The 22781-nt window shown below is 37.9% G+C and overlaps 1 long non-coding RNA gene across 2 annotated transcripts in view; it reads left to right on the top strand.

Annotated features, from left to right (window-relative positions):
- LOC131813152 (uncharacterized) overlaps nt 1-22781 on the top strand; it is a 54696-nt gene that overhangs the window by 5616 nt on the left and 26299 nt on the right. For both annotated transcript variants that reach the window (XR_009346638.1, XR_009346637.1), the window contains exon 3: nt 11056-11168. This is a non-coding gene — a long non-coding RNA (uncharacterized LOC131813152). The remainder of the gene's footprint in view (nt 1-11055; nt 11169-22781) is intronic.

Here is a 22781-nt window from a genome sequence, read left to right as displayed (position 1 = left end):
CTCCCAACCCTGGACTGACTTTGTTTTCCTTTGCATTTGGCTCATGTTTTGGCCTGTGGCTCTCCCCTTCCAGTTCAATAAGAACCATAAAAGCAGAAAAAAATATATGTGGGGTTGAGGGAGATAAGTACAGACTTCTTTGCATTTGACAGTGGTTTTTGCAATAGCACTTAAAGCAACACACCCGAATTATTGCTCTTTCTTCTTTTTCATCTATTTAGGAAATGAGAAATGATGAATGCCTGTGATTCTTACATTAGAGACAGGAATTTTTCCAGGCTTAAATGCTCAGGAAGCACAAAAGTTGAGTTTTTCTTTGCAACACCAGCTCAGCTCAGGCCTCCTGGGTACCAAGGTAGGCGCAGGGCTGAGGCCAGGCTTAGAGGAGGGCAGGAGCATGGTCTGTTGATTCTAACAAGGGACCTAGAGTCTAAAACCCTGGCTGTCTTCCTGATTCTAGCAGGAACTTCCTTAGTGACCTCCAGGGTACCCCTTTGTCTCTTAATGCCACATTAGCAAGGAAAGAAGGATAAATAATACTGGTGAACGGAGACCTGTTGGCAAGACGTAGAGTCAGGACAGTCCACATGGTGAGCAAACAAGGAGCACTTCTTTCTAACAGCTCAAAAAAATTGTATGCCTGCTGCCTTCCTTCTTAAACTATGTTCCCCCCTTACCTACCTCTGGCTCCGAATTTCAATATAACTCAGAGTTTAAGACATTGGGAAAGAAGATATATGTGCCTTGGTCGTCAGCTGTATGTAGAGCAAGCCAGCAGGAATGTGTCACTTTCTCTTTGGTTTTGAACACTGAAATAAGATCCTTGTTTGCTTCAATGCATGAACGTAAAATGAATTCATTGCTAATCATTTTCCCAGTTCAGGGGGTGCAAGCCATTCAGTTCAGCAACATTCATCCCCCTCCAAATGATCTATATGTGTATGGTGGTGGGTTTGGGGGTCCTGACACCTTGGGAGCAGGCCTCCCCTGGCCCAACCCTGGGACTCAGTTAATAAGTCTGTCTGGGGCTCCTCCTCCCCAAATTGGCCTTTATCAGAATAAGAGTGGTCGTTTCTCTTCCGGCTGCCCCTCCCTGTTGTCTGTTTCTCAATTTGTTCAGAATCAAGACGGACAACAGGTGACATCAAACACTTCACACAAGGCTTATTTTTAAAACTGCAGCTTTTTCTGCAACTCCTGCTTCCTTGTCCCTGGATGTAACGTTTTTGAAGGTTTTTGCTGTTTGTTTGTTATTTCCTGGTACTTATCGTTACCTTTCAAATTTGTAGGCTTGTTTTTTTTTTTTTATCTCTTGGTTAACTATTAAATTCTTATTTTGAAAGAAAAGGATTTCTTCCTCTTACAGTGTCCCCACACTCACTCCCTGAAACCCTCATTGCAACACAATCCTCACCCCCATCCTTTCAATATGGTTATGTTGCCATTTTGAATAAATTCATATTCACATTGTTAATCAATAATACATCCTTTGAATTATGCAAATATAATCATCAGTTGAACTGTCTAGTATACGGGTTCACCCCAAATTCTCTGATGGCACTGTTCATTTTTTCCCTCATTGTTTTCACACCTTTCAGCTGATCTGCCAGGTATGTGGCAGATTTTCAGCTTTATCATTTAACACTTCTTGTATTTAAAAAGTTTACTTATTATATTTTTAATTTTTAGAAGCCCTATCTTGTTCTTTGACTATTGCTTTTATAGGTACTAGTTCTCTGCTTTTAGTTCTTAGGTCTAGCAGCTTCTTTTACATTGCTTAGATAATGTAAGCCTCCTAAGGCCAGGGATTTTTCCTGCCTTGTTCATTACTTTATGTTCAACACCCAGAATGGTGAGTGCCCAGTAGGTGTTCAATAAAATCTTTGAACAACAGAGTATTTCTTATAGTTATTGCACATTTTCTTGAAGGTTAAGTTTCCTGTGTGTTCCATGTCACTGTTTATTCTGGCCTAGTTTTCCTATCACAGGCCTCTCTAAAATGTCTGGTGGACTTTGGTGTCTGTTAATAGTTCAGAGTGAGGGGGACGCCTGCTTGGCTCCATTGGCAGAGCATGCGATGCTTGACCTCAAGGTTATCCATTCAAGCTCTATGTTGAGTGTGAAGTTTACTTACAAATAAAATCTTTAAAAAAAGATAATTAAGAGTGAGGCACTAAAATATTAATTAAAATCCCCCACTTGGATGGGACCTGTCAAGAAGAGGACTTTCCTATAGGGTAATCAAGTGGGGGCTTGACCATCACATTGCAAGAAACACAAGTGTCAGTATCTCTAGATAACTCTACTTTGGCTGATCAGTTTCCCCATGGGGGAGTTCTCCAAGCTCCTGTTGGAGGTATGTATTCTGAGCTGTCAGCATTATGGGAGCTGAACAAAAAATGAGGTTGATGAAGTTTTATCATTCAGTTTATAGACTTTAAGATAGCTCACACTTGACCATAGCTTGGCCCTATGTCCAAGATGACTCTTTCTTGACCTTCTTCTGAGGGTCAACCTCCAGGCTTCTGCCAGTGGGAGAAGGGCCATCTCCTAGCTACACAGGATGGGGAAGGATCTTTGGAGAAGTGATTGCTTCTTTAACACTTTCAGTGAAGCTCTCCATCTTCGGGGCCTATCCTGTGTCCTTGCTCAATTAGTTTTCTATTGTTGCTATTAAAAAAATAAACTTCAGTGCCTTAAAACAATGCATTTATTATCTTACAGTTCCGTAGGTCAGAAATCCAGTATAATCTCACTGGACTAAATATTAAGGTATCAGCACGGCTGTTTTACTCGATGCTCAAGGGAAATCCATTTCCTGCTCATTCGGGTATTGGGAGGATTTTGTTCTGAGCACTTGCAGGACTGAAGTCTTGATTTCCTTGCTGGCTGTTAGCTGGAGACAGTGTCTAGTCTTTTGTTGTGGTTCATAATGAAGGCTAATAGATCACAGATGCTTCGTGTTTAGCCATTTGGTGTTCATTTCTATTCACTCCACTTTGGTCAGTGCTACAAATCTGCTTGATATTCCCTCCCTCCATCCTTCATCACACTCTGGTTTATTTATGTGGTGTATTGGTTTCCTTAGACTGCCAAAGCAAGTTGCTACAAACTTTGTAGCTTAAAACTATGGGAATGGATACTTTTACAGTTCTGGATGCTAGAAGTCTGAAATCAAGAGGATAGCAGCAAAAAAAAAAAAAAAAAAAAAATCACATTTGGAAGTTTCAGGTAGATATGAATTTGCGGGTGGGGTGGGGGTATTCAACCCAAAATGTGTGTAGTTGGAGTCCAAGTCTGAGAAAACATTAAGGCTAGCCCACATTCTGACTGTTCCAGCCTTGCCAATCTAGGACTTGAAACTGTGGCACTAAGGCATATCAGCCCCTTCCTTAGCCTACTTTAATTTTTGTTTCAAGCCAGAGATCCAATTTCTCATGCCGGCCACTGACTTTGAGGGAATATCATTGAGCTCTATTAGTGGAACATTATCTGTTTTTTTTTTTGAATTCTCACTTAATTTTCCCAAATATCGCTATATTTTATAGAAATTCTTTAGTACTGGTAGTTTGGAATAGAGCCATATCCTGGCTTCATTGTAGATGGGATACCCTTCAGTATATAGTTTAGTTTTGTTGATTTGGAGGTATTCAGTGAGACAAATGAAGATAACATTTATACTACTACCTTTACCGAAAGGCTACTTTTTTTCCTGAGGGGCTATATAATATCTTGTAGGTGGATCACAGTTTATTTAACAATTCTCCAATTACCATATTGTTGTTTCCCAATTATAAATAGCACTGCAGTGGACATTGTTATATATTTAACTCAGTGTGTAAAGACTCTATTGTTTATATTGAAGTATGTTTCTTGCTATTGGAAACTCTGGGAAGTCACCTGTGTCTTTCTCTCATGAGTGGGTTGACAAGGATGAATTTTCTCTGTTAATGCTCTTCTCTGGATGTCTCTATTTCCCTCAATAACCAGTGGTAATTTACCTTGTAATTTACTCCACAGGGAGGACCAATAAACTTCCAGTCTTGTCTTGGCCAAGTCCTTAGCAAAAGTATTAGGGAAGGGTCATTATTTTCCATCAAATACTTCCTGTCCTGTTAGTTTTCCATACTAGGCACACATCAGACTATAATGGAGAACATCCTTTATTAAGAGTAATTTTCTTGGTGTGCCTGGGTGGCTCAGCAGGTTAAACCTCTGCCTTCGGCTCAGGTCATGATCTCAGGGTCCTGGGATCGAGTTGCTACTATCGAGGTCCTGCCTCTCTGTCTACTTGTGATCTCTGTCTGTCAAATAAATAAAGAAAATCTTTAAGAAAATAGATTTTCCTTATTTATTTGACAGAGAGAGAGATCACAAATAGAGAGGCAGGCAGGGGGTGGGGGGAAGCAGGCTCCCCTCCGAACAGAGAGCCCTATGTGGGACTCGATCCCAGGACCCTGAGATCATGACCTGAGCCGAAGGCAGAGGTTTAATCTGCTGAGCCGCCCAGGTGCCCCCCAAAGAGTAATTTTCTTGATCCTGACATGGAGTGGTCCATGCAGACTTAGGACTGATATTTAATGGCCAGACTGGTTGTTAAAATACTGAAGTATTTCTATACCACTTGGTAAATGTTATATAGCAATAGTAAAGTTCATTCATAATATAAACTTACTAGTTCTATTGAAATATTGTATGATATTCCGCAACCCTTGATAAATGGTCACCTGTCATAAAAACATATGAGAAATAGTGATAGCTCTAGCCAGTTGGCCAAAGTCCAGTAAACGGAGCAAATAGATGGTGTGTTCTTTATAAAACTGTCTGTAATTTGGGAGAATGACCAGTTTATATTCATCCTAGAATTATAGTTGCTACTGAATCTAAATAATGTTTTTTATTTGTCTTTTATAGTTAGTATGTTATAACTCTTGTATGAGTGTATATTTTAATGTTTTGGAATGTAAGGATTTATAACGAAGTGTTTGCATAGAAATACCTAGAACAAAGGGATGACAACATTTGGATATGTTTCTCAATATTTCCATTAAATATAATTAACAGGAATAATTTGAATCTGTGGGAGTATAAAGAAGAAATGACATCAAAATTACACTATTAAAAGGAAAAACTGTTAAACATTTTATTATATTAGGAATCCTGTTAAATCTTACGACTTAAGCATAAGAAATTTATGATCATCATTAAGGAAAACATTTTAAAATATCAAGAGTGAGTGGAATAATAAAAATTCAAAAGTTCAATAAAAAGTCAATAAAAATTTCAAAAATTTAAGTCAAATTCTTGAGAAAGTAAATGAAGTCACTTCCAAATCCTTAAAAAGAATGTGCTTCTTAGGCATGAATATTTAATAGAACTGCAGAAAAAAGAATAATATCGATATAGATACATAATTATAATCTATATTTATTGTCCTGGCTTGTTAAAAGCATATGTTTACTGGACCACCTGGGTGGCTTCATTGATTAAGTATCCAACTCTTGATTTTGGCTCAGGTCATGATCTCAGAGTCTTGAGACTGATCCTGGCATCACTGGGCGTTGTGCTCAGCAGGGAGACTGGCTCGGTCCTTCTCCCTCTCCCTCTGTTCCTCCTACCTCCCTTCCCCTGCTTTTGCATGTGCATGCTCTCCCTCTCTCTCAAATAAATAAATAATTCCTTTAAAAAAAGTATATGTTTACTGACAAGAGAACACTAATTTTTTTTTAATCTAACTTTTTTAAATTTAAATTTTAGGTACAGTTTCCATAGTAGAATTCAGTGATCTGTCACTTACAAACAGCTCCCAGTACTCACCACAACAAGTGTTCTCCTTTTCACCCATCATCCGTCTAGTCCATCCCCCACTCATCTCCCTCCATCAACCCTCAGTTTGCTCCCTATTGTTATGAGTCTCTTATGGCTTACTTCCCTTTCTCCTTTACTCCCTTCCCATATGCTCATTTGTTTCCATTCTTAAATTACATCTATGAGTGAGATCGTATGGTATTCGTCTTTCTCTGACTGACCTATTTCACTTAGCGCAATACGCTTTAGCTCCATCCATGTCATTGCAAATGGCAAGATTTCATTCTTTTTGATGGCTGAGCAATATCCCATTGTATACATACACCACATCTTCTTTATCCGTTCTTCAGTCAATGGATATTTGGGCTCCCTCCATTGTTTGGCTATTTTTGATAATGCTACTTTAAGCATTGGGGTTCATGTATCCCTTCAAATCTGTATATTTGTATCCTTCGGAAACGAACACTACATTTTGGAAAACATAAACCAAGGGTGAAATTTCAATCATTATTGATGATGTTTCAATTGTTTTATGTAAACATAAAATAATTTCCTTTAAATGAGAAATTCATCCCCTTGAAGAAATGGAAATTTTTTTTCTTTCCAACATAGACATAATAACCTAACATAAATATGTTATGAAGAGCTGACATATGAAGATCTGAAATGCTTTAAAAAGTTTTTGTTGGTGGTGCCAGAGAGAAATGATTTCAGTGAAATATATGGACATAAAAACTCTGCTAACTGTATACAGGTGTGCTAGTGTAATGTTATGGAAAAAGTTTGGAGTTTTAACCATGATTTAAATTTTTTCTGGATATTTTAATTTGATATTAACCACTGTATTCAATAATTTCTGGATGATGCAATTAAAGATATAAAATGTATATATTCTTTTTTAAAAGATTTTATTTATTTATTTGACAGACAGAGATCAAAAGTAGGCAGAGAGGCAGGCAGGGAGAAGGTGTAGGCTCCCTGCTGAGCAGAGAGCCTGATGTGGGGCTCAATCCCAGGACCCTGAGATCATGACCTGAGCCAAAGGCAGAGGCTTTAACCCACTGAGCCACCCAGGCGCCCCTAAAATATATATATTGTTGATAATTTTACATTTACTCTTCATCAAAAAACATCAGAGAGAATTAGCCAATATTTAGGAAGATAATGGAAATGAAATAATGAAAATTAGAAAAATATTTGCACCTCAGTTGGCAGCTTGTAGTGCTGGAGCTAAAAAATAGTTTGGAAATTGTGCCATTATTAAAAATTGTTAAAGGAGCTGGTTAAATATTTGAGAAATGAAAAAATTTCATTTCAAAATGAATGAAGAATTAGGGTTTTTAAAACATCTTTACTGAGGGGTAATGCCCATTCCATTAAATTTATATTTTTAAAATGTATAGTTGTTTTTAGTGAAGAAAAATATTATTTAGTGAAGACGAAATGATACTGACAAAGAATGGTGGTCTAGAACATCCGATGTTGTGGAAAATAAGGAAATGTGGGTTCTACAACGTTGGTGTTTTTCAACATTGTTTTGGCTATTCTGGGTCCTTTGCATTTCCATATGCATTATAGGACCAGCTCATCAATTCCTGTAAGGAGGTCATCTAGGATTTTGATAGGGATTGTGTTGAATTTGTAGACTAATTTGGGGGACTGTTGCTATCTTAACAATATAAAGTCCTTTGATCCATGAACATGGGAATTCTCTACATTTATTTAGGTCTTCAATAATTTCTTTCAACATTATTTTGTAGCTTTTCAGAGTACATGTTTTCTATCTCTTTAGTTAAATTTAATCCTAAGTATTTAATTTTTTTCAAAGCTATTATGAATGGAATTGTTTTCTTAATTTTATTTTTGAGATTGTCCATTGTTACTGTGTAGAAATACAATTAATTTTTTATATTATCTTATATCCAGCAACCTTGCTGAACTGGTGTATTAGTTCTAACAGTCTTCTAGTGGGTCCTTGGAATAGCTTATATACAAGGTCATATCATATGCAAATAGAGAGTTTCACTTCCTCCTTTCCAAACAAGATGCCTTTTATTTCATTTTCTTTCCTAATTTTCTTGGTTAGAAACTCCAGTACTATGTTGAATAGAAGTGGCAAGAGCTGTCTTTTCCTGACCTCAGGGGGAAGTGTTCAGTCTCTCACCATTGACTCTATGCTGGCTGTGAGTTTTTCACAGATGGGCTTTCTCAGGTTGAGAAAGTTCTTTTCTATTTTAGTTTACTGAGTGTTTTTTATCATGAAGAGGTATTGGACTTTGTCAAATGCTTTTCCTGCATCTCTGACGATGATCATGTGCTTTTTGTTCTTTACTCTGTTGACATAGTATATTACATTAATTATTGTCAGGTGTTTGGAAATTTAGTTTTAATAAATAATATTGTAACAGAGATGTCAGTACTTTCTTGAACTTTATAAGAAAGAAATGTTTCAGTTATTAAAACTGACATATTCATTTGGCAAACTATCACAGTGATGGAACGTGTACTAACATATTATTCTTGACACCTCTCAACACAACGTGATAAAGGGACATAACGTTGTCAATAATGGAATAGCCTTGCATGGAAGCCCACCGACGTTTCACGGAAAATATCGACAAATCTTGACTTTGTCATTCATCATTATTGACTTGCACTCTTCAGCTATACATTTTGTAAGGATGCTTGTGTTTTACATTCAGATTGTTAGCAAAGTAACTGAATAAAACAGTGCCATTGACTGACACCCCCTGTGCTATTCTTTTAGAGATTGCTGTCCAAGTGTACATGAACCCATTCATCAATTCTCTAATGTTTGGCCATATTCCTCTGATAGGAAATCTACCCAATAATGTAATGCTGAAGAGCACAGACCATCATCTTATTCAAAAATACATGTTAGTAAGCTTATTCAAAATGAAGCTATATATCATTAATTTCATTGTACTGTGTACTCTGTGAGGATAGTTGCTTTGCTATGTGTTACCCCTGAACCCTTGAACAGTGCCCGAGACACAGAAGGATCTTGATAATCATGTTACATGAGTGATTTCAATCTCTTATACTAACCTAGTAAGCAATCAAAAAAGGAAAAGCAATTAGGTTACCATGATTAGTTCTTGGTGAACAATTGCCTTCAAATGCATCCAAATTATGAGCTTGATAATTTTTTTTTTTTTCCACTGTTAGGTCCAGGTATTGCATAGCCTGAAGCTCAAACACTTTCATGGGCCTCAGATAAAGAATATAAACTTAGCCATAGGACCTTTTTTTTTTTTTTTTAAAGTCATAGGATCTTAGAAGAGGCCTAGGCAAGTGTAAGTCCCTGAGGCTGAAGATGTATTAGCTTTCCAGGAAATTGTCTTATCTAAAATGTCGCAGTGGATTGCTGCTTGTATAATGAATGAGTGAATGAATGCAATATTTTCCTCCTAAAAGCTTAATCAAGACTTTTTCTTTGCCTCATTTTACTCTATCTTTGATTGTTAAACTAGATGAAATTAGAAAGGGCATGCTGTTTATCAATATTAGGGTAATTCAGGCTAAAGAGTATTATTTGATTTTATTTTAAAACTTAATTATCTGGAAAAATCATAGCAAAATATAAAATTCTGAGATTTAAAGTCTTAAGGAATTTAGTGGAACCAGCATGGTGTGAATATTGGGCATGTCTTGGAAAGAAGACAGGTCAGGCGTAGGGGGCTTGGCTTGAGCCATTAACTAGACAGATGCCCTGAGTAGGTCCCTCTTTTCTTTGCAGCTTCAGTTTTCTCACCTGCAGAATAAAGGCTCTGGATGAGATAAACTGAGGTTTCTTCTGCTCTGAATTTTGATGCCTGTTTCTAAATAGAACAGATTTGAAAAATCCATTCCTGTAAACATAAAATCAGATGTCAAAACAGATCTTAAAACAAAAATACAGGGGAAAATGCTAATTTTACATGATGTCTTCTATCTCGTTTGAGATTTTTCCTTTATAAGTTAAAAAAAAAAAAAAAGACAGCAAATGGACTTAAATTCTCTCTAGCATTTGGATTCTGTCCTCTTTTGGAAACAATCTTGCTGGTCTGACCCTTGAATTTTATAACCCAAATGGGACCATTTATAATCTCAGGAATTTAAGTCAGTGAAGCAGCATATCTTTATGGTGACAAGGGACAAAAGGAATATTATAGGTTCGAAATCTACGTAAGAACTTGGCTCTTGCCATGTCACTGAACCCAGCGACATCATCTTGCCTTTCTTGTTAGTCTAGGAAACTGTTTCCTAATTTTGTTATTCAATAGGATATTTTATTTTGCTTTTCTCACATCCTTTAGGGTGAACGAACATGTTAACAGAAAAGAGTGCAACACTGGATTCTATTAGAGCAGAGAGGAGAGACACCTGGTACACTTAGGAGGGCGCATGTAATGAACGGCTCAAGCAGACTTAGCTGCAGCCAGCTCTAAATATAACAGGGTAACTCTAACTACAGAGGTGGCATAGTTGACTAAAACGGGATATGAAAAGTATTTTAAATGCTAATTGTAACTGGAGGAAAGCTACCATTTCAAACTGGAGACAGGGCCCCCAGCTCCTCTCGTTCTATGGCTACTGAAAGGCTTCGGCTTTATTTTTTATTTTATTTTATTTTATTTTATTTTATTTATTATGTTCAGTTAGCCACTGTTTGGTACATCATTAGTTTTTGATGTAGTGTTCAATGATTCAGTAGTGGCATATAACACCCAGTGCTGTATGCAATACATGCCCTCCTTAATGCCCAGCACGGGGCTGCCCCATTCCCCCCACCTCCCTCCCCTCTGAAACCCTCAGATTCTTTCCCGAGGTCCCTGAGGCCTCTGATTTAAACAAAAGTGATTCCCCTGTGATACTGTACAGTATCCAAGTTCCCTTGCCTAAGGGCCGCTTGATACCTGTTTCTAACATTGTGACTCTGATTCCTCATTTGTTCAGAGTTGGGGCCCCAGGACCCTTTTTTTGTGATGAACATCATGACCCCCTGAAAAATCATGAAGCATAGTCATCCATTCTGAATGATTAAGACTTCGAGTCAATTCTGAGAACATTTATAGAGCAAATTCTAAATAGAAGGAACTATGGGGGAAATGCAGGTAGATAAATTTGGGTTCTGCTCCCTAAGGACTCCCTATGGGTGGAGAATTATACTGAGTAATCTTTTTGGGTTCTTTCTAGATCTTGTTTCAGATTCCTAAAAGAAATAGTTACTATTTTTTTTTACAGTTAAATATAGATGGTGCTGGAAGGTGCCTGAAATAAAACCACCACGATTGTGTCAGCATTACTGGATTAGACAGATGTTTGTGAAACTACTGCAGTATTCTTTCTCATCTCTGGTAAGTCTGAAGGACACACATGCACTCTGTTTTAAAAGGCATGTGAGTAATGAAATTGGAGCTCCCATGAAGAAATGGATGACATTTACATAAAGAGTATTTGACCCTAGAACTCCTTATCTTTAGAATAATAGCTAACAGGTTTAAGAACAAGAGTTTTCTGATACAATGCAGAAAGTGAACATTTCAAGATTATTTAAGAAGATTTTTCTATTGTTAGAAAACGAAATTCAACGGGGTAAATTTTATAGATTTTACTGGATTTATTCAACAATCCATGAATCGGGTAGCATCCCATCTAGCAAATAGAAAGGAGCTGTGAAGAGCTGCACAAAATGAAAGACTTACAGACAGAAGAGGACAGAATGAGGAATTATAAAAGCAAAACACAGGTGTTTTCAGGCAAGGTCACCTTCCTTTGGGGGATGGCAGGGGTCTCTCAGGCAGATTACCTTATTAGTGCTGCTCATATAATTCCAGACTGACGGCTATAAATTTCCACTCCTGGGAGAGATTGAATATAATTCATTTGGGTATTAAGTCCAGGCTTGGTGATAGAGTCTTAGCCCAAGTGATGCCATTTGGGGGCCTTTTATCTTTTTTTTTTTTTAAACAGTATCCAGACCATATTAAGGGTCTATTGAAGAGGGGCTGGACCTCCAAAGACTGAAACATCTGAGTTTTACTTCTGGTTGCCTCAGGACCACTAGTTACATATTTGCAAGTAAATTAATTAATGAGTATACTCTTCATCTTTGTTTTGTTCTTCTGTTACTTATTTTCCAATTATATACAGGTTTCTTTTTGTTTTAAGTCTACAGGAGTTATCTAGGGAATAGAGTGATTGGCTAGTTTTTGGTTTCTTTATTTATGACTCTCTATATTAAAAAAAAACTATCAACAATGAATTTTAAAATGACACCAAACCCTGTTGGAATTTTCTATTACACAGGAACAGGTTAAATGCTCTGAGATGTAAAAGAATACAAAGAAATAAAAACATCAAAATTTTAAGGATTTTGAAAACATGTACCCAGCAAAAACATTATTTCCTTGGCTAAGCAGTAACCTCCAGAATATTTCACACTTTGGGGAAACTCTGATTTTATGCCCCCGACCATAAAAACCAGACTGCAGCTAGAATCCTAGGAAGCAGCAAAGAGAAATTTTGCCCTGAGTGAGTTGGGCGCCAGAAGGAAGGCCTCAGTTGCAGATAGGAAGTTCCGAGGGCGAGGTGACAATGGCTTAGAACCAGAATTGTCCCACCTCCTCCAGAGCCCTTGTAGGTCAGCGAGGCACAGTCCCAGGAGACCAGGTACCAACCACAGAGAGCGTGGCTATCCAGGGTGGGGGGACCTCAGTGCGTGAGAGTGAACATCTGGTGGAGCAGATGAAGCTCATTATTTGTAGGCATTTTATCTAATCTATTAATAAAGTATCTGTCTGCAAAGACTAGATTTTTTTTTAAATTGTGTAAATAGGAAAGAAAAGCTAGGAACTGTATTGAGAACATGAGCTGATCAACTTTAGCGGTCGTAGGTGGCAATGCATTTCAACAGTTCGTTGGTGTCACATGCATTCATAATAAAGTAGAAAGAGGGAGATCTTGTGTATCCCAAGATGGTAGAATATCCTAATAGTTGAAAGAGGGGTATTAATTCAGTTAACATGTCCAGTAATGTAGCTGGTTCTAAGAAAAACCATGATAAAATCCATAGCTCTATTTTATATAACCAGTAACTTGTTAGAAAACAAAATGGACATTGAGATTGTATCACAATAATTTTTTAAGCCATATAATAGGTTATAACTTTAAGGATAACCTAGCAAGGAATGTGTGAAGTCCACAGGAAGAAATGGATAAAACTTATAGAATATTTGGCTAAATAGGTATATAAAATATCCCCCTGCTTTGTTTTTTTCTTTTAAACTCAAAAGCAAAATATGCTTATTGGGAACATTCCTAACAATGAACATTTTGGAATATAAAATCCTTCTCCTTATTTTTCCCCCAAACAGTTTTCACTCCCCAGAGGGGCAGAGTTAGCAGTTCGCTGCATATCTTTCCAAATATTTGGCGCATTGAGTTCATCTACATTACAAACTTAAATTTGCAATGGATTCATTTATATATGCTATGATTACTAATATATTTGGTTTTAATATATGTCAGACTTCTATTTGTCTACTTGTCTCTTTTTTTCTGGACTCCTTTTGGATTAATCAATTTTATCATTCCATTTTACCCATTGATTTTCTATCTTTTCACTATTTCTTTAGAGGTTATGAGATTTCATCATGCAGTCCTGATCTATTATAGTCTAATTATGGATTATCTTCTACCATTTTCCTAATATTAAAACCTTTAGAGGGCGCCTGGGTGGCTCAGTGGGTTAAGCCGCTGCCTTCGGCTCAGGTCATGATCTCAGGGTCCTGGGATCGAGTCCCGCATCGGGCTCTCTGCTCAGCAGGGAGCCTGCTTCCCTCTCTCTCTCTCTGCCTGCCTCTCCATCTACTTGTGATTTCTCTCTGTCAAATAAACAAATAAAATCTTTAAAAAAAAAAAAAAAACCTTTAGATCATCTTAACTCAATTATCCTTCTGTTAACCTTATTTTAAAACCCTGAAAGACATTGTTATTGTTTTGTATTCTCAACAGTTTACTTTTATTTATCCTTTCCATTGTTCTTCTTTACTTTTTGCATTTTTGTGTTTCACTCTGGGATAATTTTTCTTTTTCTTTCTTTCTTTTTTTTTTTTTTGTCTGAATAACTTCCATTAGTACACATTTTCTGGTAAAAATTATGTTTTGTTTCTTTGAAAACTTCCTTATCTTACCTTCATTTTTGAAGGATAATTTTACTAAATATAGAACTTTAGTTTTAAACTTATTTTCTTGTCTTTATTAGAATACAACACACAATGTTACATTAGTGTCAGGTGTACAAGTCTATGTGTTATGCTGTGTTCACAAGCGTAACTCCCATCTGTCACCATACAGCGCCCTTACAATACCATTGCTATATTCCCTGTGTTGTGCCCTTCCTTAAAGTTATTTCCTTTCATCACTTTCAAGATGTCATCTTCTTATCTTCTGCACTTGATCTTAGCCAAAAGGCTGAGAAGCGATCTTGTTATCTTCTGACTTACAGAAGTTCTGATTTTGTTTTTGAAGGTAATATGCTTTTTTTTTTCCTTAGCTAATTTTTAAAAAGCTCCATTGCCCCATGATCTCTCCATGTTTTTTCCTCTTTCATATTTTTTCTTGTTTCCTTCTGGAAATGCAATTATGTTTACATTTCGTTTTTTGTTATGTGTGTCTTACTCTCTTATAAATTTTTAATCCTTTTTTTTCCTTAGTGCTTCCCTCTAGATATGTCCTAGCAAGCTCTCTTCCACCTCACTAATCCTCTTTATTGCTGTCTCTAACTGGCTAGTAAACCCGAGTTTCAAGTATTGGGTTTTTCAGTCCTAGAACTTCCATTAGATTTTTTTTATAGATTATAATCCCATGATGAAATTCTCCATAGTTTTCAACTGTTTTGTCTAATATATTAGTCATGCTATTTTAAAATCTTTGGTGACTCCAGTATAAGGACCACCTCTGGTCCTACATCTGTTATCTCATTTTCCTCTTCAAGTCATATTGTTCTGTCTCTTGGCATGTGTGATAACTTTGATTGCATGTCAAACACTGTTTATTACCATTCAGCCCCTAGATGATTTTGTCTTCTTCTAGAAAGTATTCACTATTTTCTTTTCTAGGCAGAAAGAACTGGGTCTTATAATCTCACTTCATGTAGGCCCTGAGCTCTGTAGTTTTTAGTAAGTTCCTACCTACCTATACTCTCTTCTGTTTTTAAGCTATAAATAGCTCTTCAGGGCCTGATCTGTTCTCTGGGCCTTTCTTTCCAGAAGGTCCTGAACTCTAATCCTTGACCTTTAGCTAAAACTCTATTCTGTTTCCTAGAGGCTTTCTTCCTACTTAGCTTCTTAGCCTCTTGCACTGTGGAGTTTCAGAATTTGGTAATTGGTTAAAGGAATAAACCAGCCACCTGGCAGGCTGGCTTGCTTTGTCCTCACTTCCCTCCCAGCACACATTCTGTCTTGTCTTATGATGTCTCTAGTATTGACTCTCTGGCCCCCATGAAACCACCAAAATTTTTACTGGTTTCTCTATCAATCCTCAGCAGCCCTCTGTGTGTGCAAAGCCAAGCTCTGGAGCCCAGCTCCAACTGGACATATATCCTCAGAGAAAAAAGCAGCTGCAGATGCTCGGTTCACTCTATTCCCTAGATAACTCCTGTAGAATTAAAACAAAATGAAACCTGTATATAATTGGAAAATAAGTAACAGAAGAACAAAACAAAGATGAAGAGTATACTCTTAGCCATCCTTTAATGGCTTTAAGCTTGTTTGTTGTTTGCTTATTTTATGCTAATTGTCCTCAGTGGGAATGTTGCTGTTATAAGCCATTCCATCATACCCATCAACACCTTGTTCAGACATAGTCATGTGGTCACATCCTACATATAAAAGGTAATTTAAAATGTTCTGAATGATAATATGCCTAAAAATCATGATGCTGTTCTTAGGAAAGAAAGGAAGAATGGGTTTCAGGGTGAACAACTAGTGCTGTGTTCCAAAGTAGATAGTGGAAGCCAGTTACAGTTCTGGGGTGAGTGATGGGGAGTGGTCTTCCCACATGGGGGGCTATAGGTTTCCAGAACACACCCATGGCAGAATGTGACCATTTTTATGGCCCTCTTACTGTTACCATTCAGACATTAGGCATCTCTGTAAATTTAGCAGCAGGTTCCTGTTGGTGGAATTTAAAAAAAAAAAAAAAAAAAAAAGAAAGAAAGAAAAGAAAAAAAAAGAATCCTCTGTTTAGAAAGATGCTGCAAATGATATCTAAGTTTCCAAAAAGGAGAGAAGCATAAGCATAACCATGATGAACACTGGAAAAATCATGTCGGAAAACTGTTTCCTCATTAGGTATGCGGTTGGACCATGTAGTCCTGAAATTTGGCGAAAAGAAAACTCAGAGAATTCTAAAAGGTCATCCTTCAGATTGATTAGTCTGCAATTTGAAGGTTAACAAAAAATGTTCATTCATTTTCAAGGTAGAGCAGAATATAGATTTTGGCTAATGGGAGAGAATTTCCCTATTAAGGTAATCACTGCAAACATTGGGCTCTAACACACAGACGACATCTAAATTTTGAGGGTAAGAGCTCTCTTGGCACCCATTTCAATTTTATGTGAATAATCAGCTGGTTAAGAGCAAAAAGCAGTAACTAGAGGGGTCCTTGGATTCTCCTGCGAATTCTGAAAAAGGCACTTAATATTTCTAATTCTGATTTTTTTCTTTTTCCAATCTGTTACAGAAAATAAAATATGGTCTCTGAGGATATACTGGTTATACCAATGAAATAATTGGAAGGTTGCTTACTTAGGTCATTGGATGGGCCTTGGGCCAATTTCTCTAAACCCTGTTCTCGCCTAATTACTAGCTCACTTAAAATTCAGCACTTTATTAATTTTTTTCTTGGCATCATTTGGACTGTTTGATTCTCTGCCCTTACTTCTAAATATTTCTAGACACTAATTTATTTAGTTCTTAATCTTGTAAAATCAGATATGTGCGTGGAACTTATCCCCAGTAAAAGGCATCTCTGCACAAAACCCATAGACTTTTGCCTGTGGTTTCAGGAGATTTATGGACTCCTTGGAGTCCATGCAAAGACTAATTTTTATCTTCTAAATTAAAGGAAGTGTAACATATTTAGATTTTTTTCTAATATGTATCAGATTGTTTTTTAAGATTTTATTTATTTAATTGACAGACAGATCAGAAGTAGGCAGAGAGGCAGGCAGAGAGAGAGAAGGAAGCAGGCTCCCCACTGAGCAGAGAGCCCAATGTGGGGCTCCATCCCAGGACCCCGGGATCATGACCGGAGCTGAAAGCAGAGGCTTTAACCCACTGAGCCAGCCAGGCACCCCTATGTATCAGATTTTAAACATTCTCTGAACAGTTAGGTATCACACTTTTGAACATTCTACTTTTCAACATCTCAAGTTCATATCATCCTGGATTATAAAACATAAAGAACTATGCCCCAAAATGGTAGCTGGTATAATGGGCAGCAGAGCACAGGCAGTACCAAAGACTTCCACGTTGGGACAGATGTTATTATCCATCCGTGTTTTTGCTCTGTTTTTTTAACCTTAATTTTTTATTTTTTGATGTCCCCGAAGACATCCCCCTCCACACCCTTCACTCCTGATCGACTTACATGGTATTTGATAACTAGTTGCTGATATCAGCAGGGACATTCTGGTCTGTTTTAGTCCCTCACATATGTGCTTTCTACTAGGAGCACATTATACATGCTTTTCTCTTTGCCTTTCTTTCCCTTTTTGCATAGCTAAATTCTCCTTATTCCCAGCTGGCTGGTGAGTGGTTTTCCTCCACGTGGTAATTCAAGGACCCAGGCTTTTTCCATCTTATAGCTCTACTGTTCTCTAGGACCTCAGAGCCCTCTGCTTCCATGAGGGAGAATAGAGGATAAAGAAATCACCCACTTAAAATCACCTTGACCCAGGGGTACCTAGGTGACTAAGTCGGTTAAGCGGTCTGCCTTCAGCTCAGGTCATGATCCCATGGTCCTGGGATTGAGCTCCACATTGGGCTTCCTGCTCAATGGAGAGTCAGCCTCTCCTCTCCCTCTGACCCTTCCCCTGCTTGTACTCTCTCTCTCAAATAAATAAATAAAATTCTTTTTTTAAAAAAACCACCTTGACCTAGAAGTGACATATATCGCTTGAAAATGTACTCTGATGATAAGACCGGCTCCCTTGGCCCCACCTAAGGTGCAAGGGGGTTTGGGGACATATAACTTCTTTATAGGAACACCTCAACACTAGAAGAGAGAGCATGAGGTTTTGGTGGCATCTGCCTATCTCTGCCACACTACTGTGTCCTGCTGGCCTCAAGCATCATGCAAACCACTAGTAGGCACTCAATAAGTATTTGTAGAATGAATGTAATTGTTTGAGGTCATTTGCAATGAGTAGTAACATAGCAATTTCACATCTGGTGTCCAGGGTTTGGAGAAGCAGCAGCTCCATCATGGTATTGATGCCCAATTTATATAGTCTCAAAGTACTAATCCAGGAGAGGCTATGTTTTTCAGGCTTACTATGTTGGAGGAAACCCAGATGGGTAGCATCCCTCTTAGATCTTTGGTTCAGTCTGTTGGTTTATATCATTCCACAAATGCATCAGAAGAAATAGAAGCAGCAATTGTAGTGAATTATGCTGAGAACCCAATCAGAATTGGTTTTGTCTTGGCCATTTCAAACTGCACTATAAGTTAATTTCCCCAAAGAGCCAAAAGAACAGATAAATAACCAATCAAAAGTGTGTTGGGGCACCTGGGTGGCTCAGTGGGTTAAAGTCTCTGCTTTTGGCTCAGGTCATGGTCCTGGGGTCCTGGGATGGAGCCCCACATTGGGCTCTCTGCTCTGTGGGGAGTCTGCTTCCTCGTCTCTCTGCCTGCCTCTCTGCCTACTTGTGATCTCTGTCAAATAAATAAATAAAATTTTTTAAAAAATAATAATAAATAAATAAATAAATAAATAAAATCTTTAAAAAAAAGTATGTTGAACTGATCATTAAGTTAAGATCTTTGAACAAATTGACCTGTTCCCATTGGGTGAATTTATACACACACACACACACACATATGTATATATACACACACACACACACACATACATATATGTATATATATACACACGCACATACACATATATACACACGCACATACACATGCACGCACACACGTATACATATATACAGACACGTATTAATTTTTATAATGGCCATATGAAGTATTATACATATGGAATTTGGCATATCTAGAATACATCAGGAAACTCTAACATTATTTGCTTGTTTAAAATAACCCTTTTGGGGCACGTGGGTGGCTCAGTTGGTTAAGCGTCCAACTCTTGATTTTGGCTCAGGTCATAATCTCAGGGTCATGATCTCAAAGTTGTAAGATAGAGCCCTGCATTGAGCTCTGCACTCAGTGGGGAGTCTGACTGAGATTCTCTCTCTCTCTGCCTCCCCAAAATAAATAAACATTTTAAAAAAATAACTCTCGGGGTGCCTGGATGGCTCAGTCATTAGGCGTCTTTTTGGCTCGGGTCATGATCCCTAGGGTCCTGGGATCGAGCCCCAAAGCGGGCTCCTTGCTCAGGGGGAGGCCTGCTTCTCCCTCTCCCATTCCCCTGGCTTGTGTTCTGCCTCTTGCTGTGTGTCTCTCTCTGTCAAATAAATGAATAAAATCTTTAAAAAAATGTATTTTAAAAAGTAACCCTTTTGCCATTTCATATTGTAATTAAGACTTGGTCATCAAATATGAGAGACTGATTTTATAACAAAGGAAATCATGTTTCCAAGTCTCTAAATTTTAACCTTATATTTCAAAGTATGTACCTTTAATAGGGAGTTTATAAGATTAACAGGAACATTCAAATGACCATGAAGAAAGAGCAAATACTTATCATTTACAAAAGATATTATTAGCCTTATTACCATATTTTCTTGATTCTAAAATGCACATTTTCATGTATTTTGACATTTCTGAAATGGGAATATGGCTTACATTCAACATGCATGTTTAAATCGTGTCTCTTTGTTTTCCTTCCTTCTGCTTTCCTCCTCTTCCCTCCCCCATATTCAACAAACAAGCCAAAAGCTCATATTAAATTGTTGTCTTTCTGTCAAGGGAATAGGGTGATATTTTCAAGTTCCGCATTCCTGCCCCCTGGAGATACCCCTTCTGCTTATTATCTGTGTGAAGAGAAGTCATCTCCTTAAAATTTCCTATTGTGGGTTAAACATCCTTCCTTAGAGGATTCTATGAACTCTGGAATCACCCATCTATAAGACGTTTCTAGACTATTTCTGTCAGCCAACTCTGCAAACCTAGTCTCATCTGAACAATTTTCACATGTGCATGTCCTTTTGCTGTCCAGCTGTCCTAACCATCCTTCATGATAGCTACAAGGGATTAATTTTTAACAACCCCAGCCTGCTTTTTTATGATGCCTGGTATTATTATTTTTTTATGTGCAAATAGTCTTATGATTCAATAACAGCCAAAAATACAGGCACTTTGTTTGGTAGATGGCTTTATTTAATAATCCCCATAAAGTAGAATATGAATATTTAAGAAAAATAGGAAATGAAGTTGTTTTCTGAGAATTGTGAGTATAAATTCACAAATGAGAGGGGCTCATATCTAGATTCACTAGGCAAATCATGTCTTATCCCTGCATGTAATCCCTGCGCTGTCCACCTCCCCCTCTCAAGTTTTAAAAACTGGTAAGATCCAGTGGAAATGTGTAAGATTAGACAGATGGCAAGGAATTTTAAAAGTGATCAGGTGTCATAAAAGGACACATTGCCTGGGGGGAGGGAGGTATGTGCAGGGGAGAAGATTTTGGTAGGTGACCCAGCGCCAGCTGTTTTGCTGAAGGAAGGAGGGGGCTTACGGGAGGCGAGGGTCTGCTGCTCAAGACCAGAAATGCCCTGACTCTATGCCAACATTCTATTTGCAGTCTACATAGGGTCATTTTAACGGAGTCAACAATTTTTCTTCTGGATCACTGATGGACCTTCAGCAGCCCTTTCCTACCAGCTAGACCACACACTGTCTGCTGTCTTCTCCCCATGCTCTTTTTCTTACCCTTTCTTTTCATCTTCAACTCTTTTTTGGGTCTCTACACAAGAAGGACTGAAATCCAACTCTACCAGTAAAGCTGTCTTTATTGAGACCATCCTGTCTTGATGTACCTGAAACTCACAGGATGTGAGGGTTTGTGTGGTTCTTGGTTCCCTGGGTACCCTTTATCTCTCTCTCTCTCTTTCCCCCTTCTCCTTCCCCTCAGAGGCCCATAGCAGTCTCTTCCATGGCTCACACGAAGGTGTGCCGAGAGCACAGTCTGGAGCACGAAAGTGTTTGACACCTGCCTCCACTGCTCAGAGACTATAAGACCATGCCGAGTGCTTGTGAGGATTCCAGATTCACTGGGATGAGGTTCTAGCAGAGGGCCTGGCCTTGATATTTATATTTATATGTAAATATATTTATTTATATTCTATACCCTGTATATTTCTTCAGTTCACTTTCTTAACCCCCACCCCGAACCCCACTCTTGAGTCTGAAATCTGTACAATTCCTAGAAAGCCTTTTCATTTCTGAGAACTAGATTTTATCATCCGGCTTACAAACTGGTAGGTAATTTAGTTTCATCTACATTATTGGCCCTTCTGATTTCTTGCCTTCAGGATTCTTTATTATCCTCCATCTTAATTACCTTCATCTTGAACAGCTTCATCCCCTACAGGACCTTGAACTTCAGCTCTTTTTTCAACTATCTCCATATAGACTTGAACCGCCTCTCTGCAACACTGGATGTATAGAATTACCGTTTATGTTGGTGTCATTTGTTTTTAATGAGGACTGGGTAGGGACAAAAAAGGGCCATATGTGCAATATAGAATATCATTTCATGGGGAAAAAAATCACTTCAAACTTGACATTGAGGGCCCATATAGCGTGTTGCTTAATATTTCTTATTTTGACATTAACCTGATAAATGAATCTCAGAGCATGAGACGAGGAAAATGCTTGTTTCTTCTGCAATTTTGTCAATGTCTTTTAAGCAGAGAACGGAACCTAAAAAAATCTTCATTTTGCCTTGGCTGTTAGAAAGCTCAGGGCCGGCTGGCCTGCGTTCCTTCCTTCCTTCCTCCCTTCCTCGTTCTTTCTTTCTTTCCCTCTCTCTCTTTCTTTCCTTCCTTCCTCCTTCCCTTTCCTTTCCTTTCTTTTCACTTATAAAATTAGAGCTTTTTTTCCTTTCACTCTTCTAATATAATTATTCCTTTCCTTTTTCTTTTTACTACTTAAAATTTGGAGTTTTATTGTATCTGGATTTTCCAGTGTCAGGTGTTTTGTTTTTTGTTTTTTTCTAATTTGGTATGTTAACACAGCCTAAGATGATATTGACCTCACTGGCTTCCTTGACCACCCAGGAGGAGGAGTAAATGGGTGATGAGTCAGCTGGTCTGTGATGGAGATAGAAGAGTCTTTCTAGTAGTTTTCCAACAGAGTGCCAAGGCAGAACTGCTGTGGAGGCCTTGAGACCACTGTGAGCACAGCCTACAGACGTGCTCTATCTTAAATATTGGGTTTTATGGCTCAAAGAACTCTGCTGTGCTTGCATAGACACTGTGTTTGCTTCAGTAGACACTGTGTTTGCTTCAAGTACCCCAGAAAAAGTAAGTTATTTGGGGGAGTGCCTCAGGAAACCAAGATCTTTAAAATTAATTAACATATTTTTACAGTAACACTTTCTATGTGTTTACTTTCATGAGGCATTGTGCGAGATTTTGATATGCATTAGTTCACTAGATTCTCACCACAACACTGTGAGATAAGAATTAGTAGTAGCTGCATTTTACAAACCAGGATGCCAAATCTAAGAAATGGTTAAGTAATTTATGCTAAATCATACAGTAAGAGCTGGGCCCTG

The sequence above is a fragment of the Mustela lutreola genome, chromosome 12 (genome assembly GCF_030435805.1).
Source record: "Mustela lutreola isolate mMusLut2 chromosome 12, mMusLut2.pri, whole genome shotgun sequence".
In the NCBI taxonomy this organism is placed as follows: Eukaryota; Metazoa; Chordata; class Mammalia; order Carnivora; family Mustelidae; genus Mustela; species Mustela lutreola.
Note: the sequence above shows the minus strand (reverse complement) of the source record. Positions and strands in the feature narration are given on the sequence as shown.